General features: G+C 39.5%; 1 protein-coding gene across 1 annotated transcript in view; it reads right to left on the bottom strand.

Annotated features, from left to right (window-relative positions):
* Window positions 1–10766, bottom strand: part of LOC111345785 (uncharacterized) — a 304322-nt gene that overhangs the window by 218721 nt on the left and 74835 nt on the right. The gene's annotated exons all lie outside the window — the stretch shown is intronic.

Here is a 10766-nt window from a genome sequence, read left to right as displayed (position 1 = left end):
TTTTTCCTTCGCGACACATTAGTAACAGCCAAACTCCCCTCTAATTCTACCACTTCCCATCCTCAACTCTGCCCCGGCTCTTTCCGTTGAGGTAGAAACTGCGTTACTTGCCCCCTACATCTCTGACGGTCTTACTAACTATACCTTTTTTCTACCGGCGAAGCACGTCCCAATAAATCTCACTTGACCTGTGACACTAAAAACCTTATCTACTTAATTCAGTGTAACCGCTGTAACTTACAATACATAGGAGAAACTAAACGACGTTTAAAAGACCGTTTTAATGAACACCGCCGTACCATTGATAAACCTAACTCTAAATCTAAACCTACTACAGCGGCAGAACACCATATTACCTCTCCTAACCACTCTGCTCACGACATGGAGCTAATCGCCATCGAAAAAGTGTTTTCCAAGAGAGACTCGATACGCAAGGCCAGGGAAGCATTTTTAATTTCAAGAGGCAACACTATTTATCCAGATGGCCTTAACGCTCGCGAAGAAATGTATTAGTTTCTAGTTATTTATCCAATTTACCTTACTTCATATCTATTTTTGCTCACTATTTCTATTTTTATTGTTATCTCATTGTCAATCAAATTAGTTTTACATATTTCCGCTGTTACATCATACAGCTATCTATGAAGCATCACCCCAATTCTCTGTTAATTCCCAATGCATCTGAAGAAGGCTGGTTTGGCCAGCAGAAATATAGTGCTCCGTCTTAAAATTTACTTATCTACGTTGTATTGGTCTTGCCTCTATATTTATATTTAATTTTTTTACAGAACAAACTCCAAAAACTTAGTACACCCCCTAAAAGTTTTCAAAAATTAATTTTCTCCTTAGAGCCACTGGAAATAGGAAAATCTCTTCGACGAAAACGGAGTTCCTCGGTTTTAAAAGTCAGCCCTTATTATTTTGGTCGTGACTAAAATGGATACTGTATTTACCCGAATAAGTGCCGCCCTCGATTAAGCGCCTCCCTCGAATAAGCGCCGCATCTGGGACAAAAAAAGTTAATAAGCTCCGCCCTCGAATAAGCGCCGCACCCCCTATGCAAGGAATTCCGTATAACCAGGAAAAACACTCTAAAACAATTTTAACACAGCATCGGCAATTTATATTCTTCAAATGTGATGTTCTTTAGTTCAAAGTGGTTGTATTTCTCTGCTCGGGGTTTTTTCACCGCATGAATTTCTCTCGTAATTCTAGATTTACCATCAGTTTAACATCAGTCCATAGGAAAATTGACAGATAGAAAGTGTACTGTTGAATAAAAATATAGAAGCAAATGAAGTAAATTTGTCTGGTACAATTTTTAAATAAGCGCCACCCTCGAATAAGCGCCGCACTTGTGGCGCGAAAAATTGAGTGTGGAATATTCTGAGTGTGCAAAATGAGGAGTGTGGAAAGCACGGAGCGTGGAAAGTGGGAAGTGTGGAAAATGGGAGTGTGGAAAATGAGGAGTGTGGAAAATGAGGTGTGGAAAATGCGGAGTGTGGGTAAGGAGTAGGTTTTAACGATATGAACCATAATAACAAGCAGTCCATTTCCTTTAAGGCGATGCATCATTGCGTTTTCACTACTAAACAGTACATTACTTTTTTAAGCCTAAAAGAACGCAACAAGGTAAACAAAAGAATCGAACAATCAAACGAGTGAAACATTACAGTCAATAACAACAAGCAGTCCATGCGAACTTGTACTCATCTGTGAATATGCAAATTCAATTGAATCTACCCATAGCTTACAAGTAACATATTTCGCAAGATTTGAACCATTTAGGTGTTAACGTTAACACCTTTTCGAATGTGACTAAAAATCTTTTCAAGACGCTTTCTGTCAATTTATATGATATTAACGGCTAACTAGCCAAAGAAAACAACATCAGCGTGAGGTTGATATTTTGCTTGCAGACAATGACAGTATTACCCAAGTAAGACAATTTTTATGCAGGTATATATTTTTATGTCTTTTTGTTTTATATATATTCTACACTCCGCACTTTTCACACTCGAAAAAAGTGAAAAAATGCTATGCTTAAGCTACAACATACTGAGACTAATGTTTCACTCATTTGATTCTTTTGTTTACCTTTTACCTTTTTGGTTTTAACGTTAAAACCGTGAAGCCCCAAAAGCACCTTCTAGCACAGGATTTTAATCATATCCTGTGGTTATTCTTGTGGGTGTTTTGTTGTTCACACCCAAGCTAGGAACGTGACATGTTCTGACAAGGTCTAGTATAAAATAAGTTCCTATGTATTCTGTAGTTTTATCCCGATGAAGTCGAAACCGGTCGATTAATAAACCCAATACTACAAGGCAAGTTGCTGTGTGCTTCCCACTAGTTCTCTTATAAAATTATAAATTTTTCCGCACTCCGCACTCCGCACTCCGCACTCCGCACTCCGCACTCCGCACTCCGCACTCCGCACTCCGCACTCCGCACTCCGCACTCCGCACTCCGCACTCCGCACTCCGCACTGCACACTTTCCACAATCGGCATTTTCCACCTAACCCATCGAATTCACTTCTCTCTCTGACCTTATCTGAGATTCTTACCGCCGGAATAGATTCCCAGAAGTTCTTAGATGTTCGTATTGTAGAATACAAGGATGAAACGCCAGGAGCGAAATGATCCAAGTAAACTACATAAGACGCGGTGCGTAGCGTGAAACGAACTCGACAGAATTACTGAGAATAACGTAAGTTTATTGAAGAGGAGTTCGATGTTCCTAACTGACTAGGTAGAGACTTTACACGACGACACACCGGTAAAAGGCAAAGGTCGTGCAGGTCAGACAAGACGTTATCGTAGATTATAGACCGTGAATCGTAAATCGGTTCGAACTGAAAGGTGATGGATACAATAAAGTCCTATTTAGCTAAATGGCATATAACAATAAACCAGAGCGAGCGACCTAAATCGTACGATCGTGAACAATAGACATACAGCAAATGCGAAATTGCAACATACTACAGCGGGTAATAGAAATGATAATAAACAAACGTGCACACAATTGCAACTAATGAAAGTGATAAAACTACAAGCAATTTAACTCCTAGTAACCGAAGAATAGTCTTATGATGAAAACTCTAGTACTTCTCGCGTGAAGTAGAAAACTGATAGAAGATAGTTACGCCAATAACAAATGGCTGAAAACGCAAACGTACTGAAGGCAAAAAATATTCCGTACTTACTTTGGTTTGCACACGCACCAATGTTAGCCTAAGAACCTTGACGGTGATAAGCACAGTGTAGATAGAACTAAAAGCCAAGACGGCTGACGAAGTTGACTCCACAAGGCCTACACTAGAAGTGCCCTAACTAACGTAAAGGATGCCAGATTATGCCCCTGGAAACGTACTAGTGCGGCAAATCCAGGAAACACTGACAAGCCCACACGGAAACCACAATAAAGGGACAGGACAGATTTAGGAATGACAAAGAGTCTAACTTTTGGTCGAGCCCATCGAGGGTCGAGGGTCTTATGTCGAGGTCGAGGGTATTTAGTCGAGGGTCCCTTTTTTTGTTTTTCTTTTTCACAGCCCATGTTCCTAGTCGAGAGTCCCTTTATTCTTTTTCTTGGCAATAGAAAATACGAGTCATCGCATTGCGTGAGACCGGATGTTGACGTTGTTAAAGAACCCCCCCCCGGGGGAGAGAAAAATTCTATCGATAAGATCTGGCTTGAAAAGGTAGCGTAATTGCCTATCAGAGCTGTTTGTGGGAATTGCACTTTCAGTCACATGTTTTCTCACTTTTTACCCATGAAATAATTATAGTCAAAGGGTGAATCTCCTAATGTATGGCATTTATTACGTAGTGAGGTTTATTTCAATTCTCACCCGTTGTTCATGGGTACTTTCTCGAGATGGCCATAAAAGAAAACTCAGACACACATTCTCTCTCTTAAACACAAAAAGAAATTGGCAGTGTAATATATTTTTTTACAGCCTTTCTTGGCTCATATAGAACGACAGGTCGACGTTGTCAGCCAAAGAACCGGGACGCGGACAGTGGACGTGACGTTCAAGGTCGCATTTGAACTAAGTGTTACGAGCTAGCGAGCCACGCGAGCCATGCGAGCCATGCGAGTCATGCGAACCACAGTCAAAATGTTATGAATTTTTCTTTTTTGCGGATCCTGAGCGATTTCAAGAGATAAAATTTTCTCTACATAACAAAAATATGAAACGAAGAAAAAAATTCGTCCAACTCAGAACGGTCATTACTATGACGCAAGACTTGGCACGACATACAGATGTTCAGAGCATTTTTCATATTTGACGCACTAGCAATAGTTCTGGCAACGGAAGCGGGATGAGGATTTCTTCTGGATATATTTCAATTTTAAGCTCTTTTGTGACGAAGTTTAAAATTAATCTCCCAGGAAAAGAGAGAGTACCCTGCGAGGGAGGTTGTACACGTTTACACTCGTCCCCAGGATCATCTCCGCTTTTAAGATGGCGGGTGGACGGTTTATAACGATACTAGTTTAGTGATAGTCGGGCGCGAAAATGATCGACGACCTCCCAGACCTTGGACCAATCAAAGAAAAAGAAAAAAAATACTCGCAAAAATGGCTCGCATGACTCGCATGGCTCGCACAGTGGCTCGCACGGCTCGCTGGCTCGCAGATTTGACAGACCCATTTGAACTCAAGTCCATTTATTTTAACAAAACTAGTTTGTCTTGATTTCGTAACAACGTCGACATCCGGTCTCACGCAATGCGATGACTCGTATTTTCTATTGCCAAGAAAAAGAAGAAAGGGACCCTCGACTAGGAACATGGGCTGCGAAAAAGAAAAACAAAAAAAGGGACCCTCGACGAAATACCCTCGAGATAAGAACCTCGACCCTCGATGGTTCGACCAAAAGTTAGACTCAATGACAAAATTTGCAAACGGATAACTACCGTCGCTAAGATTACCGTTCACTACGCCCCGGTAACGACGACGGATAACAAATACATCATGTTCAAAATCACTGAACACTTAGCCCTTTCTAGAGGGGGAGTTACCCTTGACCCTGATTCAGACAACAAGATTTAGAGCTCCTTACTTGTTTTCTAGCCTGACTTTAGAGAGTCACCTTGTTTTCTTCTTCTTCTCCTACATCCCTGTGAATGAATTTTATCACAATGAAGCATCAATAAGCATCATTTACTTTTAGGCATGATATTTTATCATCAAGTGTAATCATGAAATAAACGCCAGCAGAACTCAAATAAAACTTACGTAGTGTATGTACATCTTTTCCTTAACGTAACTTTCCATAAAGGACGGCTTTTGAGAACGAATGTTACCAATGGTCAAACATTTGGTGGCAACAGCCAAAAAATCGATTCGGCTCATATTCTCAAGTGAGGCAGGCCTGGTGATGAAACAAAGCACTGCATACTTCGTTTGGCTGAATATCGATTTATTATCGAGAAAATCGATAGTAACTGAATTTCGTCCAAATGCCACTTTTGAAGCTCAAAATTTCAAACGAATCTCGGCGCGTCACGCCACGAATTGAAAACACTTGGACCGATAAAAACTACCAAATCTTGAAAAACAACATCATTACATATGTTGACAGCAATTTGAGCAATTCTTGATCGTTTATTTACCGACACAATCGAACTGAATTTAACCGACCATTTTCTAACAAGATTAAATAGGTCAAAAGTAACCCGTCATTTAACTATGTGCTATAAAAAATAATGGACTGAAAATCTGACTTTTGGAAGGCGTAGTGTGGTTCTTTTCGATCTCCAAAGGATCTTTTGGGGAAATGATTCAGTGCGATTTAATCAAATTTTAAAGTTGGATAAAATGACGGTGCCGTCAGTTATTCGAAAATGTTCACATTTACCGTCCATATTGCTGTTTCACAAAAGGGGATTGCAGTCCTAAAATTGTTGCATTGCTCACCCAATAGCAATGGAACTTGACAGCAAAGTCAACACCTAATAATGATTAATTGTTTACAATTTGTTTTTCGGGGTTTCTCTATTCCCATTTCGTTGAAATACTTCGCGTAAGAGATCTTTGTTTAAATATAAGTCACTAACCGAACCGTGAACCAAATGTAAGCGGAATGTTGCTAGTTCAGAAACATGTTTCTTGCGTGCAGAATAACGCTAATTAATTCAAAATGAGGTCTACTGAAATAAAACGCAAAAATAAAACATTGGACTATGAAGCACAGGGCTACAGGAAAAAACGTAAAGGTCGTGTGTTACATATACGAAACATAAGCAAACAATTATCTAACTCCGATCATAATTTGATGCATCATAATTGAATGGCATGGTACTTCGAGGGATAAAGCTCATTTTAGGACAAAAAAAGAGCGAAAGATCTGCAAAGGGCATAGCCCATCATACATCCCTGCAGATGTGCGACAAAGAAAAGTGTAGTGTTTGAATATTTGTTTATTTAAAGGACGTTTTATAAAGGTCAAACCTGGAAAACCACAACTTTCACTGAAATGTTTGTAAAAGCCAACGTTCAACAGCTTTATATTTATACTACTTCTTCTCCAGAGGCTACTGTGCCTTGTTAAGTTACTCGTGCCGGTAGTAAGACAACGACGCAGGTAGCACGTTCACATTTTTCACACCCACCTTTTCCCAGCAGCGGTCCAAAAAAAAGTTCACCTCTGGAAATAAAACCATTTCTCCGTATCTCGGAACTCAAGAAACGCATGAAGTAATCATTGCACCAGCTGACAGAGCAGACTCGAACGCAAGTCGGTATACCTACATCAAATACTTGCATTTTGGAAACAGTGGCTTTGAAAAATCAACTCAACTACTTATTCTTGCCCAAGAAGGTAGCCAAGTAGTGATCTATCCCCCTCAAATATGGTCGGGTCCAAAGCCATCAATGCATTATATGGCGAAATATTATAGAGCATGGCTGATGCGTAATAAAAAACATGTACATAAGCCTGCTGCCTGGTCAGGACCAGAATGTTCACGCCCATCGGAAAAAGATTGACATCTAGATTTAACCAGAAAAAAGAAAATAAACAGTCCGTCTATATCCTTACTCTTTCCTTCCAAGATAATAAATTTAAGAAGTGAACAACTACTTTTTATCACTGAGAAGTCCAAAGCTAATCTCTGCATCATATGGCGATATATTTTTGAGCATGGTTTGATATATCAGAGGGAGCTCTGCGCCTTAAAGGACAAATTTTCATGGAAAGTATGTCAGCAGGAGGAGAGAATATGGCTGCTCGGCTAAGAACTAGGTCAACTTCGTCTTTGGCCCGGAAAAACCGAGACTAGAGGAATTGTTCTCAATCCGCCTTGAACAAGCAAGAAGAGGTGTAATTACTGCTTCCCGTTATCTGGATCGTCTGTCGAGGTCACAGTGTACTCTTACTATAGTTTTTAACGAGCAGCAGATATCCTTTTGAGGAGAACGACACGCAATGCTGTTGCAGAGTTCAAATCTTTTCTCTGCACTTCGTTATATAAGTAAACGAAAATGCCAGTTTCAAGGTAATTTCTGTAATCAAACAATCAATAGAGATTAAAATAGTATGGAAGAAGAAACAAATGCGATTCAATCGTTCAGGGTCTAAAAAAATTCTTATAAATTATATAAAATCGTTACCTCTACTCGAGGTAATTGTCATCTCGACCGGTTCCTTCTTACACAAAGTAAGCACCAAGTGTTTCTATAAATACTCAGTGTGGTTTCAGCGATTAACGATAAAAACACCCCTCTGAATTTCATTTGGTAGGTTTGACTGTAACTCATTTTGAATATTATATACCGTCAACAGAAGAAAATAGGGAGCTTAAGATACAGACGTTTTCGGGGCGACGGCGACGTGGAGACCGATTAAGATTGGAGCGAGATTGACTGCGCATGCGGCCCCGCCGTCGCCCTCACGTCGGGGACGTGAGATCAGTGAGTTTGCCGTCGTGGTGAAAACATGAGTTGATCTTGTTTTTTTTATTTAATATACTGCCAATTTTGTCACTTGTATTAAAGTGATTGCATTATTACATTTCGCACAAATCATTACACGATGTCTCGGCCAACTCAAGAGACCTTTTGTTTTCTCTTTAGGTTAAATTGACCGAGGCAACACAGTGAAGTCCAAATCGTCGAGGTAAGTTTTGGACACGTACGCATACAGAACTTGAATTCTTAACATAAAAGGGAATTTTTGCTTGCTGCCATTCCCTTTATCAATTCGTAGATGCACCTCGAAAACGTACACCTCAGATCTATGGAGATTTTCATTTGGAAAATTAGGGTTTTTAGACGGAAATATTTCATACAAAACCAAGAACTCTTCATTGATAATAAGATTAGCGTCGTAGTAAAGGACGAGGAGGTGGCGGAATTCTTCAAACGTAACTATGCTACGACAAAAAAGCCTCAATTTATAAAGCGAAACTCGACGAACTTCGAAGAAGTCGCAAAGGCTGGCCGTCATCAGAATCTTAACAACTTCAATTATGGCGCGAAAACGGCAACCTCTGATCCAGTTTACCTGGGTTGTCACGCCGCCGTCGCCCCGAAAACGTCTGTATCTTAAGCTCCCTAATTTTAGTAAGAGTGGAAGGAGGTTGAAAACTTATCAACAGTAAAATACCGTAGTATTGTAGCAAACAGAGGTTTTAATCACAGAACTAGGTTTATCTTTCGTTCTCTTTGTCCTAAAATGAGCTTTATCAACCTAAACAATAATTTACAAAATAAGAATATGAACTCAATAAGGATCGGAGTTAAATAATTGTTCGCTCCTGTTTCCTTTATGTAACACTCGACCTTAGTTCCTGTAGCCACGTGCTTCACAGTCCGAAGTTTAATTTTTGCGGAGTTGCCGATTTCTGTGGACCCTAATTTTGAATCAATTGGCGTTATTCCGCACACGAGAAACGTGTTTCTGAACTAGCAACATTTCGGCAACATTTCGCCAACATCTGGTTCGCGGTTTAGTTAAGACTTATATTTAAACAAAGATCTCTTATGTGAAGTAATTACAGCCTCCTTTTCAACTAAATGGAAAGAGAGAAATCCTTTAACTAAACAATCATTATCAGGAGGTGTTGACTATTATGCCAAGTTATGTGGCTATTATGGGAGCGATGCAACAATTTCAGGACTGCAATCCCCTTTTGTGGTACAGCAATATGGACGGTAAAATGATATTATATTGAATAAGCTGTAGATTGGATGTAAAATGCGAAACAGTCGAGTTTGCGTGTGAATGTGTACATTTTCGAATAACGCCTCGTCAAATCAGCTCATTTTATCCAACTTTAAAATTTGATTAAATCGTACTGGATCATTTCCCCAAAAAATCCTTTGGAGATCGAAAAGAACCACACTACGCCTTCCAAAAGCCAGATTTTCAGTCGATTATTTTGTATAGCACATAGTTAAATAACGGGTTACTTTTGACCTATTTTTAATCTTGTTAGAAGAAGGTCGGATAAATTCAATTATGTCGTGTAAGAATTGCTCAAATTGCTGTCAAAATATGTATCGATGTTTTTTTTCAAGATTTGGTAGTTTTTATCGGTCCAAGTGTTTTCAATTCGTGGCGCGGCGCTCCGAGATTCGTCTGAAATTTTGAGCTTTAAAAGCGGCAGTTGGACGAAATCAGCTTTTATCTCGATAATAAATCGATATTCAGCCAAACGAAGTATGCAGTGCTTTGTTTCATTATAAGGCCTGCCTAACTTGAGAATATGAGCCGAATCGATTTTTCGGCTGTTGCCACCATATTTCGAAAATGTTCGACTTTTGGCCACATTTGCGTGTCTACGAGTCGTGATACATGCCATCTCACCGATTTCAATGAAACTTTTTGCTAGTTCAAAGGATCTACCCCAAAACTCAAAATGACAAACTGGTTTCTGCTTTGGTTATTTTCGGGGGGGAGATAGACCACCCCCCCTGCTTTTTTTTAGGTTTTCACTAAAAAATGGCTTCAAAATAGCTAAAATGTAAGAAGCTCTTACTGCAACTGTATTTAACAAATTACTGTGACGGTTTGCATACATATTAAAAAAAACTCTTAGTACTTTGTGTACTAAAATTTTACTTTTAGTACGTAGTTGATGTTAAGGACGTTTAAGTAGATCATTGAACATTTTTATTTACAAATTCTTACTTTTTGAGTCCTGGTGTTCTTTTCAGGGTTTGAATTCGGCATACACGAGATGACTAGTCCCTGTGACTAGTCCCGGGAACGAGGTCCTTACGTGTGAACTGACCCATTTTGTTCAAAAAATCTGACCCCTGCGGCCAAGTGTTTGTCCCTGCGATTAGCCTCAAGAATTCAGACTAGTTTTAAATCATAATACTCGTCGCAGGGACCAGTCCTATGAAAGTTTGATTGTCCCGTCGTGTGGACTGTTTGTGCGTATACGACCAAAAACAAAAGCAGTCAATCATTGCTACTAGTTCCATCGTGTAAACACTATATGGGACTTACCCCTGCGGATAAGTTGTATGCTAATAAGCGTGACTAGTCCCTCTGTGTTTGCCGAACTTTATGAGAAAAAAATTGTCAGATACAATGAAATATATGAAGTTCATATATTTCCTGATCTTTTTCAGGTCTGATTTTCGCTATTGCTTAAATAGCGCTATCTACTGCGAGGATCGTGCATCATACGTAAAAAAATTGTCGCTAGGCATGGTTAAAGTTTTAGTACGTTTTTTATCAAAGGTTAGCCTTCACAAAGGAGGAAGACGGAAGGTTTAACATAAGCCTAAATTAACGAAATC

This window comes from Stylophora pistillata, chromosome 10 (assembly GCF_964205215.1).
Source record: "Stylophora pistillata chromosome 10, jaStyPist1.2, whole genome shotgun sequence".
Taxonomy (NCBI): Eukaryota; Metazoa; Cnidaria; class Anthozoa; order Scleractinia; family Pocilloporidae; genus Stylophora; species Stylophora pistillata.
Note: the sequence above shows the minus strand (reverse complement) of the source record. Positions and strands in the feature narration are given on the sequence as shown.